At 50.1% G+C, this 15940-nt stretch overlaps 1 pseudogene; it reads right to left on the reverse strand.

The window, feature by feature from the left end:
* Positions 1-211: 211 nt before the first annotated feature.
* On the reverse strand, positions 212-15580 carry LOC144160772 (uncharacterized; annotated as a pseudogene).
* Positions 15581-15940: the final 360 nt, after the last annotated feature.

Below are 15940 nucleotides of genomic sequence, written 5' to 3' on the forward strand. Positions count from 1 at the left end.
GAATATATACGTAAAGGACAGACGCGCCAACGGGGGGGTGAAAGAACACAAAGTAAACTGAAACTGAATATAACATACTCCCTCCCTCATATTTAGTGATTAGTTGTTAGTAAGTGTTAGAAACCACTATGCATGCACTGTACATATTTACACGCTGTATACACATACATATTTCCACTACACATACACACTGTGGTATACTCACAGACAACTAGTGCGTCTGATACTCTTTGAGCCAGGTCGGTGGCCGGTGCTCTCGGGACGGCCGATGGGGACGCTGCACGGCCGGAGATGCTAGTGAGCTCGTAGAGCTCTGTAGCACGTCAGGAGACCGCGGTTGCGGCCCAGGAGAAGGCGGCTGCGGCACGGCAGGCTTCGGTACAGGCAGCTGCGGATCAGGAGCAGGCGACTGCGCTAGGGCAGACTGCTGTACACCAGTAGGCGGCGGCTGCGACCCGGGAGAGGGCGGCGGCGGCAGGGCAGGCTGCGGCACTCGAACCGGAAGCGGCGGTGCAGGTAGCTCCGAACGTTGGTATAGAGGACTCGTCCCCATCTCGGGAACCCGGGACAGTTGGAGGCGTTCCATGTGCGGCCATCTGCAAGTCGGAAAGTGGCAGGTCCCCTCTTCTCCAACACTTCAGTTGGCGAGGAAAAGGAGCGATCCCCCTTGAAGCGAACAGACGGCTTCTTGAATCGAACGAAATCACCCACAGCTATCTTCGGCTCCTTAGCAGCTCTCCTCCTCTCCATGTACTCCTTGCTGCTTTGTTGTTGAAGCCCGACCCTTTGGCAAAGTCGCGCCAGTTTCGTTGCTGGTCCTTTGCAAACGCTGGTGCCGAAAACCCCAAAACATCCAATCTGGTTCGGGGCATTCGCCCATGCAGCAGAACTGCTGGGGCAACCCCAGTGGTAGCCTGTAGAGTAAAGCGGTAAATAGCGAGGTTGTCCGTGTCTGCTTGTCGGATGGGTCGCATTTCGAGGAGTAAAACTTGTATAAAATTCTTCAAACTTCGATTGAACCTCTCGACTTGCCCATTCGCCTGGGGATAGTATACAGACAAATGCGACAGCTTGATGGCTCGGTTTTGAAGAAAGGTGATAAATTCACGCGAAGTGAACTGCGGCCCATTGTCGCAAACAGTCTCCTCCGGGTATCCTTCACGGGCAAAAACACTGGTTAAGAAGTCTTTCCCGGTGCTTGTGGCCACTTCGCTGCAAAAATATATCTCTAGCCATGTGGAATGGTAATTGACCGACGTTATAGCAAATCGGCTATTGTGACGTGCATGTTCCAATGGGCCAACAATGTCTATGCCCAGTTTCTGCCACGGGCTTTCAGGCCAGTCAACAGGCTGCAATGGCGCTGATGATATTTTGGCGGACTTACCTGCTTCCAGGCAGATGTGACAGTTTTTCAAAGCAGATTCAGCTTGCTTGTCCATTCAGGGCCACCAGAACAGCTCACGAAGTGTCGCCTTTGTGCGCGTGATGCCCGGATGAGTCTCGTGGGCGACGGCGATGAACTTAGCCGTGAGCGAGAACGGAACAACAAGGCGCTCTGCGCGCAGTAGAAGGCCATCAACAACAGAAAGTTCTTCGCGCACAGAGTAGAAAGGTTTTGCCTCTTCTGGTACTTACTTTTGTGGTAGCCAAGAACCGAGAACGATGATGATGGTTGGATGTTTATGGCGCAAGGCCAGCTGGGGCAAAGAGCGCCAAAACAATAGATGATGATAGGGGTGAAACCTTAAACACTAAGTAAAATCAGCAAAAACAAAAGTAAAATCACAAAACGACAATGCGCATGGCTGGTGTATAGGGCCAGATTTCATGATGCGTGATAGGAAATGAGGTTTAAAAACTTGACGTCGGACAAATATTCAAACACACGTTTCACGGAGACAATGGCATCATCACCTAGGAAAAACGATGGATGTAGGGGAATATGTTGTCTGTAGAGTTCTCTGAAGTGTTTGTGTCGTGTTGTGTGAAGTGCCTTGCATGTTATTATTATGTGTACTACGGATAGGGCCTCTCCGCACCTGCTGCACTGGGGCCTAGGAGATCTCGTCAGCAGATACGAGTGAGTCGCATGCGTGTGCCCTATCCGTAGCCTACCCAAGGCGACTTCCGTGCGTCTGCTGTGTGAGTCAGATGTGTACCGTCCCAAGTGTGGCTTTATTACATGTAGTTTGTTGTCTGTCTGTTCGTCCCAGTGTGTTTGCCATGTTCTGCGCAGGTGTTGTCTTATGTGTGGCTTGAGGTCTGTGTAGGGTATCGTTGTAATGTCTACAGTGTTCCTGAGTGCAGCAGCAGTGGCCCTCTCGTCTGCCAACTCATTCCCAGCGATCATTCCCAGCGATTGACAGTTTGCAGACAACCATCGTTGAGGACGCCTTGCTTGAATTCTTCCTTCTTCACGCAAGCCGGCTCGACCAACGACACAATTTCTTATTCCTTGGCCAGCTCTGCCTCCGCCGTAGAAGCTGGCAGCCGAGAAAGAGCATCTGCCACCGTGTTGGTGGACCCCTTGCGGTTCTCTACAGTGAAATTGTTATTTAAGAGTCGTGCACTCAAGCGTGAAATTCGGAGTGGCCTTCTTCGACGTCCTTGCGACGACAGCAACGATACCAACGCCTGATGGCCCGTTCGAATCTTGAAATGGCGACCCCAAAAATAAATGTGCCATTGTTCGCACGCCCAAATGCATGCCAATGCTTCGCGTTCGCCGACCGAGCACTTTCTTTCCGCTGATGACAAGGTACGAGACGCCAAAGCAACTGTGCGGAGCTCGTGGCCATTTTGCTGCTGCAGGACGGCTCCCAGCCCACAGTCGGAAGCGTCGGTCGACACGATGACTGGAAGTGTGGGATCGAACATGTGTAGAACTGTACTTCAAGAGAGCATTTCCTTGACCCTCCGAAAACTGCTGTCTGCTTCGGCTGACCATATGAATGGCTCATTCTTGCGAAGCAGGGCGCGCATAGGCTCTACCACCGGGGCCAAACGTGGAACGAACTTGGAATAGTATTCTACAAGACCCAGGAATGAACGGAGGGTGGCAACGTCTGTTGGCACTGGAGTGTTAACTACTGAGTAAACTTTTTCTTGAAGCGGCGAGATACCTTGCGCCGTGACCTTATGACCTAGGAAAGAAAGTTCTGGAACGTCGAAGGGGCATTTGTAGTTCAATTTCAAGCCTGGGTCCGTGACTTTCTGCAAGACCGTTCTTAGGTTCGAAAGATGTTCTTCTGCACTTTTGCCCGACACTATCACATCATCAATGTAGAACAACACACCTGAACAGCCATCAAGAATTGTGGCCATCATCTTCTGAAATGCCACTGGGGCAGAAGCTAACGCAAAACAAACTCTTTTGAACCAAGAAAGCCCTTCATGTGCGATGAAGGCTGTCAGGTCCCTGCTGTCAGGGTACAAAAGAACCTGATTGTAGGCAGAAGCCAAGTCAAGTTTTGAGAAGTGTGTCGCGCCTACCAAGGCATGAAGAAGTTCCTCTTTATGAGGCAACGGGAAGCTGTCTGGTACAATAGCCTTGTTAGGCTCCCGAAGGTCAACACAAATCGAGATGCTGCCATCTTTCTTGTCAACGACAACAATGGGCGAAACCCATTCAGAAGCATCGACATGTTCGATGATATCATGGCTCAACAACCTGTGCAGTTCATCTGACACTTGTTTCCGAAGTGAATATGGAAGACGGTGAAGCTTGAAAGATACCGGTTGCACGCCTTGCCGAATCTTGACACGATGCGTGAACCACTTAGCCAGGCCGAAGACAGGACTGAAAAGTGAACCGAAGTCGTGTGCCAAGGCAGGCAGAAGGTTTGCTTGCCTGGTTTGCTCTATTGACTGCGTTGGAATGTGACAAGGTGTCGGGTCATTGACACGCGGTGACGGGGCAACGGACGTGTGCAGGCACTCCAGAGTGGAGCCCTGAATTTGAAGATTGAAGGCCTTAATGCCATCAAGGCCAATCAGACAGGTTCCTCCGCGAACAATGTAGAAAAAAAGTGGGCAGAGCGCCCTTTATATCGAACATCTGCCTGGAAACATCCTAGCACGGAAATTCGACGCTTGGAATAGTCAAACAAGGTGACGTGGGGAGCTGGTTGGAGCCAACCGCTTTGAAAATGTCGGCGAAATTCTTGCTCTGACAAAATTGAAACAGACGACCCTGAGTCAACAAGGAACGCCAACTTGACATCCGCTACGCGCACTTGTAGGTAAATTGCTCTGCGAGCGGGATGCCGCACAGTCAAAACATGCTCAGAACTTTCATCTGAAGAAGCATCGTCATCGAATCCGACATCACGAGCCGTGCCTTGCATTTGTCGCTTGCGCTTGCATACTTTCTGAAAGTGGCCCTTGAAACCGCAAAATGAGCCCTTTTTTCCCTGCGCTGGGCACTGCGACGCTGATGCGCGGTGACTCCGCGAGCCGCATCGGAAACAGTGCGGTGAAACGGACCGGCTATCTCTGTCTCGCCGAAGGGGGCGGTACCCCTGCGGCGCACGTAAACCGCTCGGGCTTGGAAAGTTCTGCTGAAAATGTGCTTGTGGCTGTGAATTAAATTTTCGCGAAGAATGCGAATACTGCGGACGACGCCGTAGAGAAAGAGGCTCGACCAAAGCAAGAAATTCCTTCAGCACTTCAGCTGCTTGCTCAAACTGAAGAGCGATTCGCACTGCGCTCTCGAAAGAAAGGCAGGTGTGATGAATGGCCATGTGAGTGATTGGCCGCGCAAGTGAGCCAGCCAGAACGATAGAGAAGATGACAAGGAAGATGAGCGCGTGTAAGTGATCGTGGAAGCTGCAAGGTAAACGGCTGGAAGCCAAGCGTCGGAACAGGGCACGGTCCGTGGGAACTACCCCTTGAGACGCCTGGGTTACCTTAAACGGGACCACCGCTACCATCCGCCAAGGCTCGAGAGCTCGTCTGGGCGCCGTCATTGAGGTGCTGGTGCGCCGACTGCTGACGCGCCATTCCGGCTGTTGGGTGCTGCTGTTCCTGCTGTTGAAGTGGCTAGAAACGCGTCGCGACTGAAATTGAGCTGACTTGCCTAATGGGCATTGCTCTCGGACCTTGTGAACTGTGAGGTTAGTTTGTGTAACTTCGAACTGCGGACTATGTGTACGTGTGACCCAAACCCATCCTGTCTGTTACGTCCCGACCTCTACTATGCTCACGTCCTGTGCTTGTCCTCCATCTTGTTGAATATCGACTTCGACGTGTTAAACAGCGTTCGTCTACTGCCTGACTGCGTGGTCCTCAGCCCATTCATAATAGCAGGAACCCTCGAGCAGCAACCGTTAACGAACGCGGTTTGAAGCAACGCCGGCTACAAAGCGGTCCCGCAGAGCATCATCATGTGAATCGAACGAACAATGCGAAACGAGCTCCCGTAAAGCAGAAACAAAGTCATGAACGGACTCGCCTACGTGGTGGCTGCGGCGGTGGAAACGATGACACTCGACGACGACGTTGCACGACGTTAAAACTGCTGCCGTAAGGCGATGAGTGCAGACTCGTAGTCGTCCGTAGCGGGCGTGGGAGGCTTCCCTTGTAGTGCCGGTTTCTCTTGTACTGCCGGTGCTGCGGCGCTTGCTGGTGCTGGTGCTGCGGCGCTTGACCCTGTAGGTAAAGTTCGGTAAATATGCTGCCCTTCCGCCCCCCAAAAATGCAGAAGAATGGCCTTGCGCCGCTCTGGAGGGAACTCAGCTGCTCCGGACACTAGAAGGTAGACTGTTAAACTCTGCTCCCACTTCTCCCATGGAAGTGACGGACGTCCAGGCGCCGGGAGATACGGCGGTGACGGAGCAAGGCCGGATAAACTCCTGGCGGGGCAGATCCGGACGGCACTCGATGCTGAAGGTAGCTTGACGTGTTGTTATCCCATCCTCGTCGCCAATGTGCTGTTTGCGAAGGACGTAAGCACCGGCAGCACCACCGTACGAAATATGTTTATTGTACTTAACATATCAAATATATACATAAAGTAAAGACGCGCCCCCTGGGGGTGGAAGAACACAAAGTAAACAGAAACTAAATATAACAGCATCCATTACAGTTCCGCTGCCATCACCGCAAATCACGCACGAGACGCACACTGTTGTACTCGTTCCCAACGTTGAGAGAGAGAGGAATTTTATTGAAATGAAATAAACACAGAAAGGTCGGCCTGACGGTAGTATATCTGGCCAGCTATTCTGTGTGTGGGAAGGGAAAGTGGAGGAAAGAGTGTGGATAGAGGACGAGAGAGATGAAGATGGCGGAGAAATAAATGAAGGGCTATGTATAGAAGATGCCTATACCGATAAGGTGTATGCGTTAAAGTTAAGTCGGACGGGCCTCAACTACAATATCTCTGAGAGGCCGCTGCTGCGCAGAAATGTCAGCACAGCTTTAAATGCACTATAGGAACGCTTCGCGTCTGGCCAAGGTCCCAGCAGCACTTCCTCCGACACCACACGACAGTCCAAACGGGCCAATGTTCTCACTAATTGTTCTCGAGGTTGCGCATAGCGTGGACAGTGGCAGAGAACATGCGAAATAGTCTCTGGTACATGGCCTGTCTCACAGTCGGGGTCACTCGTAAAGCCAATGAAGTGCTTGTAGCGACGGGTAAAGGCTACGCCAAGCCGTAGTCGGTGAAACAGCGTGGCGTAGTTTCGCTGAATACCAGGAGGTAACCGAAACTTGCAGTCGGGGTCCAGGCGGTGTAATCTTCTATGACGATTGTCAGGGTGGGACCAGTGATTCGCCGAGGCGTGGCGGAGAATGGTAAACAGAAGGGCGGTCGTGTCCGTCCTTGCGAAGGGCAGACGTACAACATCTGCATTTGCAGAAACCTTCTTCGCCTCCTGGTCAGCCCAGTCGTTACCAGCTAGCCCGCAGTGGCCTGGTACCCACTGAATGGTGAGGACATGTCCTTGTTGCAGTGCCAATGAGCATAATTCGAGTACTTCCGCAGCAAGGGCATAATAAGGTCCTTGCCTCATAACTCCGTTGAGGACCTGGAGTGCTGGCTTGGAATCACAAAACAGGGTCCAAGCTTGAGGTGATTCACGGGAGACTAAACGAATCGCCTCCCGTATGGCAACCAACTCAGTGGCAGTAGAAGTTGTCTTGCGGTCTAGTGTGAATCCTCGGGTAACGCATAAGCTTGGAATTACCACAGCCGCGGTGGACCGGGATGCAGTCACAGAGCCATCAGTATATACATGTAAAGAAAAGCACGTAAGCCAACGACCTGACCACCACGGCTGAATGGACGCAGAGTCTTCGAGACCAAATTCCCGCACGTCCCTGCAATAAGCCTTCTACTGACTTGAAGCCACCTCCGGAATGTGTCATTTCCGCCGTCGAGCTTAAACGCCGCCGTCGGCGTCGCAAGCGCTGAACCCGAAGCGGTCGTGTGGGCTGGCATGGCAGCATGATCTCCATGTTAGCTGCCTGTTCTGGCGCTGCGAACGTCCGAGGCGAACGCGCTGGATCCGTCGTGTTTTCCGCGCTCACCATCTCCGGTTTGCGGTTACTTCTGCTCCAAGAAAGTGCCGCGGTCACCATCGGCGTCGTCTCCCAATTCCAAGTCAATCATGCGCCTCGATGCTGTGCCCGACTGTGCCCTCTTTACCCAACTTCGACAGATCAGGCGTGCTGCTACACGGGCACACTCACGATGCAGAGCACAGCGCTTACAGCTGCCGCTATTCCTCAACCGTCGCACCTGCATCTGCGTACTCATCAGCGGCAGCTGGGGATGAGACCGGTAGACTTCTAATCAAGCTCGACCGCTGCACCACACCCAGCCCAGGCCACCGGAAGCAACAATGCTTTCCCGAAGCCCTTAAAGGAGCCAGGAAGAGAAAACAAAAGTTTGTTTTATTTGAACGATTAGGTGTTTCATAGTACCCCAAGCGCTTTCCCGGAAGCAAATGATGCTTTATTCACTGAGAAATAAGGCAATTTAGGCCAACATTTCAAATCTCCCGCTAAAATTGCGCATTTGGTGACGTGAACAATGGCGTCATACGAGCCGGTTCATGAAACAGATACTTAGTATGTCGACTCCATATGGCACCCACACGCGGGAGTCAGAAAGGAACCGAAACTCGTGCCGAAACCGAGACGGCGGCCATTTTAAAAATACTAGTAAAACCTAGTGCACCCGCAGCCCCAGTTATGGAATCGACTGATCCGGAGAACAAAACTCTCACCGAGGAGCTAGGGCTTGCATATAACAACCTCACACCACTTGAACGCTCAATGCTCCTAAGTGCACGAGTGGCAGGAGTTGTGGGATACGCGGTGGACGAGAAAGCGACCATTCCGCGATCGCCACAACAGACGAACGCCCTGCCGTCGGCACCGCTGCCTCGTCAGCCCCGTCGGTACGGACGAATACAGACTGGTACGTATGTGCCGTATTTTTATTACGGCTAATAATAGTTTAATTTCAGTAGCAGTATCGCTTATGCCAGTTGGCGGGTGTCGTGTATGGAAAGCCGTTCCCGCGAGCTCTCTGCTCCAACCAGAAAGATACGAGCGTCAATGCGCGGTGTGTACGGCATTGTTTTCCCCAAGGTCAGAGCGTTTTGACGGCGATTTGACGAAGTCGGCGACGAGCGCCAGCATGTCCCAGGAGTGAGCTAACGTAAGGGTCCCTGCCGTAATCACTTCGTCGGAAATGAAGCGAGCACACTCGTACTTCCTTTAGCTCCCTTTCTCCTCCATTTGCAAAGTTCACAAAACGTAGCCACTTAGTTCGCCGAGGTTCGTCGTTGGGCAGCACATGAAAGGAGATCTCCTCACCGGCAGGGATGTCGCACTCCCTCGACGATTTGCCCGTACTACATGGGCATTTCAAAAGGCAGCAACAAAATTTCATTGTAAAGTACTCGAACAAACTGAAGTTCTCAGTGGTTGTAAACTGGCAACGAGCTCGTAACGACAGCAGCAAGCCAACACCATTAGAAACTTATGCGACGACTGGCACTATCTCGTCGCCTCTTGCTTCTCCTTACTCCCCTTGTTTCTATTTTTACCTTTCCTGGTTGGCGATATGACGGCCAACCTCCTGTGAAGGAATTACAATACCAAGCAAGGTCGCGGCTATGCGTGCTGGGACGGTTCGTTGGCCCCGAAGAGCCTCGAACCCGAAAATTCGTCTGCGCGAAGGTGGCGACGGCGAGATGTTGAGTACGGCTGGCGGTAGTTTCGTACGCATTGGCATACACGCTTGCGTGTTTATTCGGATCTTCAACCGTTTACTCCACCGTTCTTTGTCATAAAAAAATGTGCAGTATGTTTCGCGGGCATATAGCTCGCTATGCAAACTGTAAGCCCTGCCTAACATGCGTTTGCTTTTGCCGGCCTCCGCCAATCGCAGAGCATTCTCGAGTGACATCATAGGTTCTGTTGCGCAAAATGAGCTGGTGGGTCGCATGGTCATTTCCTTTTTTCCTAATTATGTAGCTTATTTGAACGAAGTTTGCGTTATAAGTGGTGTCGTTATGGTTCTAACGAGGCAACCTTTCGAATGAACGAAACTTGTGTTTTCTCTTCATGGCTCCTTTAAGATGATGACTTGGACTGTAACCGGAACACCTTACGAAAGTGACCACTTTAACATCTTAGATTTCAAGGACCTTGACCATGGACACACCGTGTACATATACTTATGCAGCCTTCGTCACGCCCGTGCTACCCTCTGTATATAGCTTCCAGCACTAGTTGCTCATGTTCTTGTTTTCTTTTGTCGCGCTCCGCGCTAGGGGGGTGCCCTGTAGCGACCACTTCTTCATTGACAGCAAGAGCTCATCATGATCATCATTGGCCGCTACCACCATCGTCAGCAGTGCGAGGCCTCGACACGCACGACGAGCCACGCGCCAGAGAACACCGAGGCCTCTACGCTGTTCGGCAGCATTCCACGAGCGCTCCCCGACTCGCGGGCTCCTGCTGCCTTCGAAACTGATCTGAGAATAAATCCGAAACTGATCTAGGGTCATCCGCACGACCACATCGGCGCCTACACTTCAAATAAATTTCCGAAAAGAGCTCATAGGAACCAACAAACCGAACATGCAAGACCCCTGCCTCCTATAGGTCTTTATCAATTCTACTAGCCAACATACCAAGTGTCATTCTGAAGCGGGATTCGCTTTGCGAATTGATAAATAATTTATCGTCAAATGTCGTGCTGCTGACAGAAACGTGCCTTAACCCGTTAATGGATGATACAAAAATATTGCCATTTCTTACTGACTTTGACATATTCCGCAAGCACAGGGATAACAACTTGCGTGGTGGTGGTGTCCTTGTAGGTGGTGTCCTTGTAGCGCATAAGTGATACTGCTACCGAAATTGAACTATTATTAACCGTAATAAAAATACGGCACATGCGTACCAGTCTGTATTCGTCCGTCGCGACGGGGCTGATGCCGCAGCGGTGCCGACGGCAGGGCGTTCGTCTGTTGTGGCTATCGCGGAATGGTCGCTGTCTCGTCCACCGCGTATCCCACAACTCCAGCCGCTCGTGCACTTAGGAGCATTGAGCGTTCAAGTGGTGTGAGGTTGTTAAATGCAAGTCCTAGCTCCTCGGCGAGAGTTTTGTTCTCCGGGTCAGGCGATTCCATAACTAGGGCTGCGGGTGCACTAGGTTTTACTAGTATTTTTAAAATGACCGCCGTCTCGGTTTCGGCACGAGTTTCGGTTCCTGTCTGACTCCCGCGGGTGGGTGCCATATGGAGTCGACATACTAAGTATGTGTTTCATGGACCAGCTCGTATGACGCCATTGTTCACGTCACCAAATGTGCAATTTTAGCGGGAGATTTAAAATTTTGGCTTAAATTGCCTTATTTCTCAGTGAATAAAGCATCATTTGCTTCCGGTAAAGCGCTTGGGGTACTATAAAACACCTAATCTTTGGAATAAAACAAACTTTTGTTTTCTCTTCATGGCTCCTTTATGGGCTTCGGGAAAGCATTGTTGCTTCCGGGGGCCTGGGCTGGGTGTGAAGCAGCGGTCGAGCTTGATTAGAAGTCTACCGGTCCCATCCCCAGCTACCGCTGATGAGTACGCAGATGCAGGTGCGACGGTTGAGGAAGAGCGGCAGCTGTGAACGCAGTGCTCCGCATCGTGAGTGTGCCCGTGTAGCAGCACGCCTGAACTGTCGAAGTTGGGTAAAGCGGGCATAGTCGGGCGCAGCACAATCGGGAGACGACGCTGATGGTGACCGCGGCACTTTACTTCACCACTAGAAATGCTTTGGCTCTGCTGTCACGTACCCCACACACGCATATGGATTACAGATAGCGATCTGGCTCCTACAACTGGCAGGTCCTCTGCACGTCTGTTTCACGACTATTTGAATCAACTAAACGACCCACCCAAATATTTCTATACTTTTATTTGGCGAGTTTACTTTTTCTAGGATAAACCAGTCCGATATTGCTTCTATGCCATCAAAAAATACCATCCTACCCGCCCTGGAGAGTTTGTCACCACGTGCCTCACCTTCGGATTGACAGAAGTTGTCAATAGCCAACACGCATTTCTGACCACAAGTCTAACGTATAATTTGTGAACTCCACCCCCCGAGAACATACTCTCAATCACTTACCTGCGTGGCCTGAGCGATGATTTCGTTGTGCATGCTTCATTATCGTGGAGCTTACACACATGTAGAAAAACAGAAAAATAGGGATGTTGTACTACAAAGGACATTACAACATTAATCGTGACATATCAATGTTCATTGAAAGCACTGCTCCCAGCTTTGCACACTGGTCACTTAAATCCAATTGGCTTCTTTTAAAGAAGATGGAATTCTTGTACGCCTTTATATTTCTGTTACAACAATATAGGAACGACCCAGTTCACCGAGGTTTATTACATCGCTTAAGCGCTTACGGCTAAATTGTCTCGCCCTAATCTGGACATATCATCTGTGAATTTTATAAGCGAATTTCTAAGTGACCGCCAGAATTTAGTTCAGGCCAAATCGTATAAATCATCACTCACGCACAAAATCTCTGGTGTGCCCCAAAGTACCGCCCTGGGGCCACCTACTCTTCGAATTTATATCAATGACCACTCCATTAAAAAGACTTTGAAAGTCAGTGTCTTCGCCTACGCCTGTGTCATTTATCACCTTATAAATGGTAGCCGTGATATTTCTGTGCTACAAGACGACTGATTTGGCGCACAGAAATGGTGCAATACCTGGCTAATGTGCTTAAATGTGCAAACACTGAGCACGCATCTTTCCACTGGCCCCGAAATTGCAGCATAAGTGCACTAATATAAACATTGCTACTGGCTCTAGCCGCTCGTGTAAATTCTTAGGTGTCCATATAACCCGCGAATTAAACTGGTTCTGACACAGTAACTACATAACGGACAGGGCTAAACGTGCTCTGGGCTACGTGCACCATAATGTTGGTCTAACCCCTCCCCCAGTAAAACTACTTGCGTACCAGAAGGGTATGCTGACGGGCCAGTTGGTACATTGTTAGACTAGGAAAAACAGCGCAAACGACGGGACGAAGAATGGTAAGACCAAAACCACAGGCGCTGACGAACAACTGAGCGCTTTATTGCAGCAGAAAAAATATATATATAGAAAAATGAAAACAGCAGAAGAAACAACAGAACGACCGATAAAAACCTGAGATATCACATTAAAAAAAACACGATGTCTCGTAAAAAGCATGATCCGCCAAGTGCTGGTACAAAGTCTATTGTTCAAGATAGGTACAGCATTTCCTTTTCGAGAAGTGAAACTGATGGCTCACTAATACAAGCACCTCCTCTCTTCTTGATCTTGAACGCCTCAAAGATTTCCCGCTCTCTTCGTCCAGGATACAGCGCGAGAATTACGCAGCCATCCAAGAGGGGGACGCAGCCACAGGAAGCGCAATGCGTTGCAAGGTGGCACTTCATGACGTCCTTACACTGTTGGCATGCTCCCTCACGCGATCATTGAGGCAGCGGCCTGTCTGCCAGTTGTAAGTGCGGCCACACGATGACAAAGGAATTTCTTATACGACGTTTTCCACACATTCCACATAGCGTGTAATGTGATTTTTCACGCATGTGCTTGCCTTCGGTGTTTCTGCGTTTACCCGCTTGCACTATCGGCCCAGTTTTTTAAGTACAGAGAATACGAGCCGAACATCTACCTTGCTTACAATCTTCTTGAGGGCACGGGTGACACCGTGGACATACGGAAACACTGCTGTTTTTTGTCGCTCCTTCTGAGGGCTCTTTTCTGGAACTCTTGAGGAAAGCGCCCGCAACAACCTCGACGCTAAAGCGCACACAAGGTCACTCGAGTAGCCGGACAGAGATGAGGCGGCGGACCTGGGCGTCGAAACTATGTTGTACCAGTTTCCGGGAACAAACTGACACTCGTCAAAATGTAAAAACAATAGGTAAAAACAAGACGTTACGGGGCCCGTAGGGGTCTTTTGTTCACATATGAAACGAAAAGGGGTCGACAGTAATTATACATGGGTGTAACGTTGCAAAGCGCATGCGTATGTCGTAGGCTTGGCCCACGAGTCCGAGTAAAAGCATGCGGGGTTGATCGGATATGGAATGATTCTCGGAGTAGGCGCGTTGATATTATTTTCTCGGTGGCAATGATTCTGGCCGAGTCCCAAGTGATGACATGACCAGTTGCGTTTTGGTGTTCTGCCAAGGCGTTTAGCTGTGTGCGGCCGTTAGCAACGTCGTTTTTGTGCTCCTTTAGGCGCCTCTTGAAGTTTCCGGTTTCACCAATATAGGCTGCATCGCAAGTCTGGGGCCCTATTCTCAACTGCACAAATTGCCGGCAATTCAGGCAATTTTCCGGAAGTCTTTTCTGATTGGCTTTCAATTTTGGTCACGTGCTTCCGGTTGACACAGCGGTTGTGTGTGCTGTCGTCATTTTGACGTTTCATGTCGTCTACGGACACCAGTTCTAAAGTTTGCCTTATTTCTCGTTACTAAAGGCGCATAATTCTTGGCCGGCAATGAAAAAGCAGAATAAATGCAGCGGACATGACAACATAAGCCTCTCTTTGCTATTCCACAACAATACTACTTGTAATACACATCCCCTCTGTGATTGGCTGAGAAGGCGTGACGTAATTTAAACAGTTGGCGAGAACGATTACATCATGCATTGGCAACTTCAGCCTGCGTAAAAGTGACGTAATGCTACGTAACAGCTTGAAAATGGCGGCTGTTTTTGTCGCAAAATACAAGCAAAATAGGGCATAATATTGCCCAGGATTACGGCGCCGCGAAATGTGCGGCAATTTGCAGCAGGCGCAGTTTCGCATGCGCGCTGTTTAAAGCATGTTTCCTAGCGAAACAAATTATAGTTTCAACTGCTTCCAAGTCAGCGATCATGGAACATACAAATAACATGCAGTATTTTGCTTTTATGTTTGGCAATGAAATAAAAATTATTTGTTTGGCGTAACCGCAACATAAGAGGGCAGTACAAGCCTCTCCATGACAAAGAGAACCCAACGCATGGCATTTGTCCATACTTGTCCTTGTAAGCTGTTGAGTCACATGATCAAACTCAAGAGAAAAATAGCAACGAAAAGTGACTATTTAGTTCATTACAGCGCTGATTGCAGTCGAGCTTGACGAATGAGTGAATCGGCGACATCGGTGGGCTCCGCGGTTATCAGGCGTAGCGCTTCGCTGCTCTTATGTGTCATAGAAGCGATGGTCGCGGCCGTCTTTTTCTGTGATCACGCCATAAACTTTTAACATAGCAGCAGACGATGGCGTGGCGGTGGTGGCGGCAGGGAAGGTGATAACGCAACAAAGCTTGCATTGAAACAGAGAGCCCGGCTATGTTAATAAAAGCGATTGAAAGAAATAAATAGACACAGTAAAAAAATTGTGTGATGTTCTTTAGCTCGACATCCGCCTTTCGCTCTCTTTTAGATCAACGTTACTCGATCGCCTTGTGGTGTTGGCGCCAAATTTGACCTCCAGAAATGTGTTTTTCTTGTCAGCTTCAGCTACCGTCTTAATTTTTATAGTACGTGCCAAGTGTTTTTATATATTTCTTGCACAATATTTGATACCTTGGTAGCGATCTTTATGAGTGACTCGTCAAATTACACTGCATGTCGTCATAGCTATAGGTGCAGCACGTCACTGATTGTTTACGTCGTGCTTACGCAAAAAAAACATGGGCGAAATGCCGGCAATTTGTGCAGTCGAGAATAGGGCCCCTGGCAAGGGATCTTATAGACCACCCAGGGATATCTTTCACGTTCTAGCGCGTACAAGTTGCTGCTCGAGCTTACTTGGGGGCACGTGGCAAACTTGGACGTCGTAGTCACTGAAGATCCGTGAGAGCGTTTCACTTACACCGATAGCGTATGGAAGAGCAGCGCGCTTACGCTGCTATTCCTTGCGGTCTACCGGAAGCCCAAGCATAGCGGTCAGTACCTAGATTTCGCTTCGGCGTACCCGGTCAGACACAAGCGCTCTGTGGCCTCGGCACTCTTCTCCCGCGCCGAACGCCTGTGCTCTTCTACCATGGCGCGGAAATCAGAAGAAAAGAAGATAAGAGAGGACCTCGAAAGCAACGGCTATCCCAGACAAATCCTAAGCGCTCAACAACGCAGATCGACAAAGCCACCAATTTCACCGAGGAAGCAGCGTAAGCGCGCTGCTATTCGTTACGCTATCGGTGTAAGCGAAACGCTTTTACGGATCTTCAGTGACTAGTACGTCCAAGTTGGCGACGTGCCTACAAATAGGCTCGGGCAGCAACTAATACACGCCAACGACGCGCTAGAACGTAAAAGATACCCGGGGTGGTCTTTAAGATTCCTTGCCAGACTTGCGACGCAGCCTATATTGGTGAAACCCGAAACTTCAAGAGGCGGCTAAAGGAG

This window comes from Haemaphysalis longicornis, unplaced genomic scaffold, assembly GCF_048455015.1.
Source record: "Haemaphysalis longicornis isolate Haplotype H1 unplaced genomic scaffold, Haemaphysalis longicornis Haplotype H1 scaffold_11, whole genome shotgun sequence".
Lineage (NCBI taxonomy): Eukaryota > Metazoa > Arthropoda > Arachnida > Ixodida > Ixodidae > Haemaphysalis > Haemaphysalis longicornis.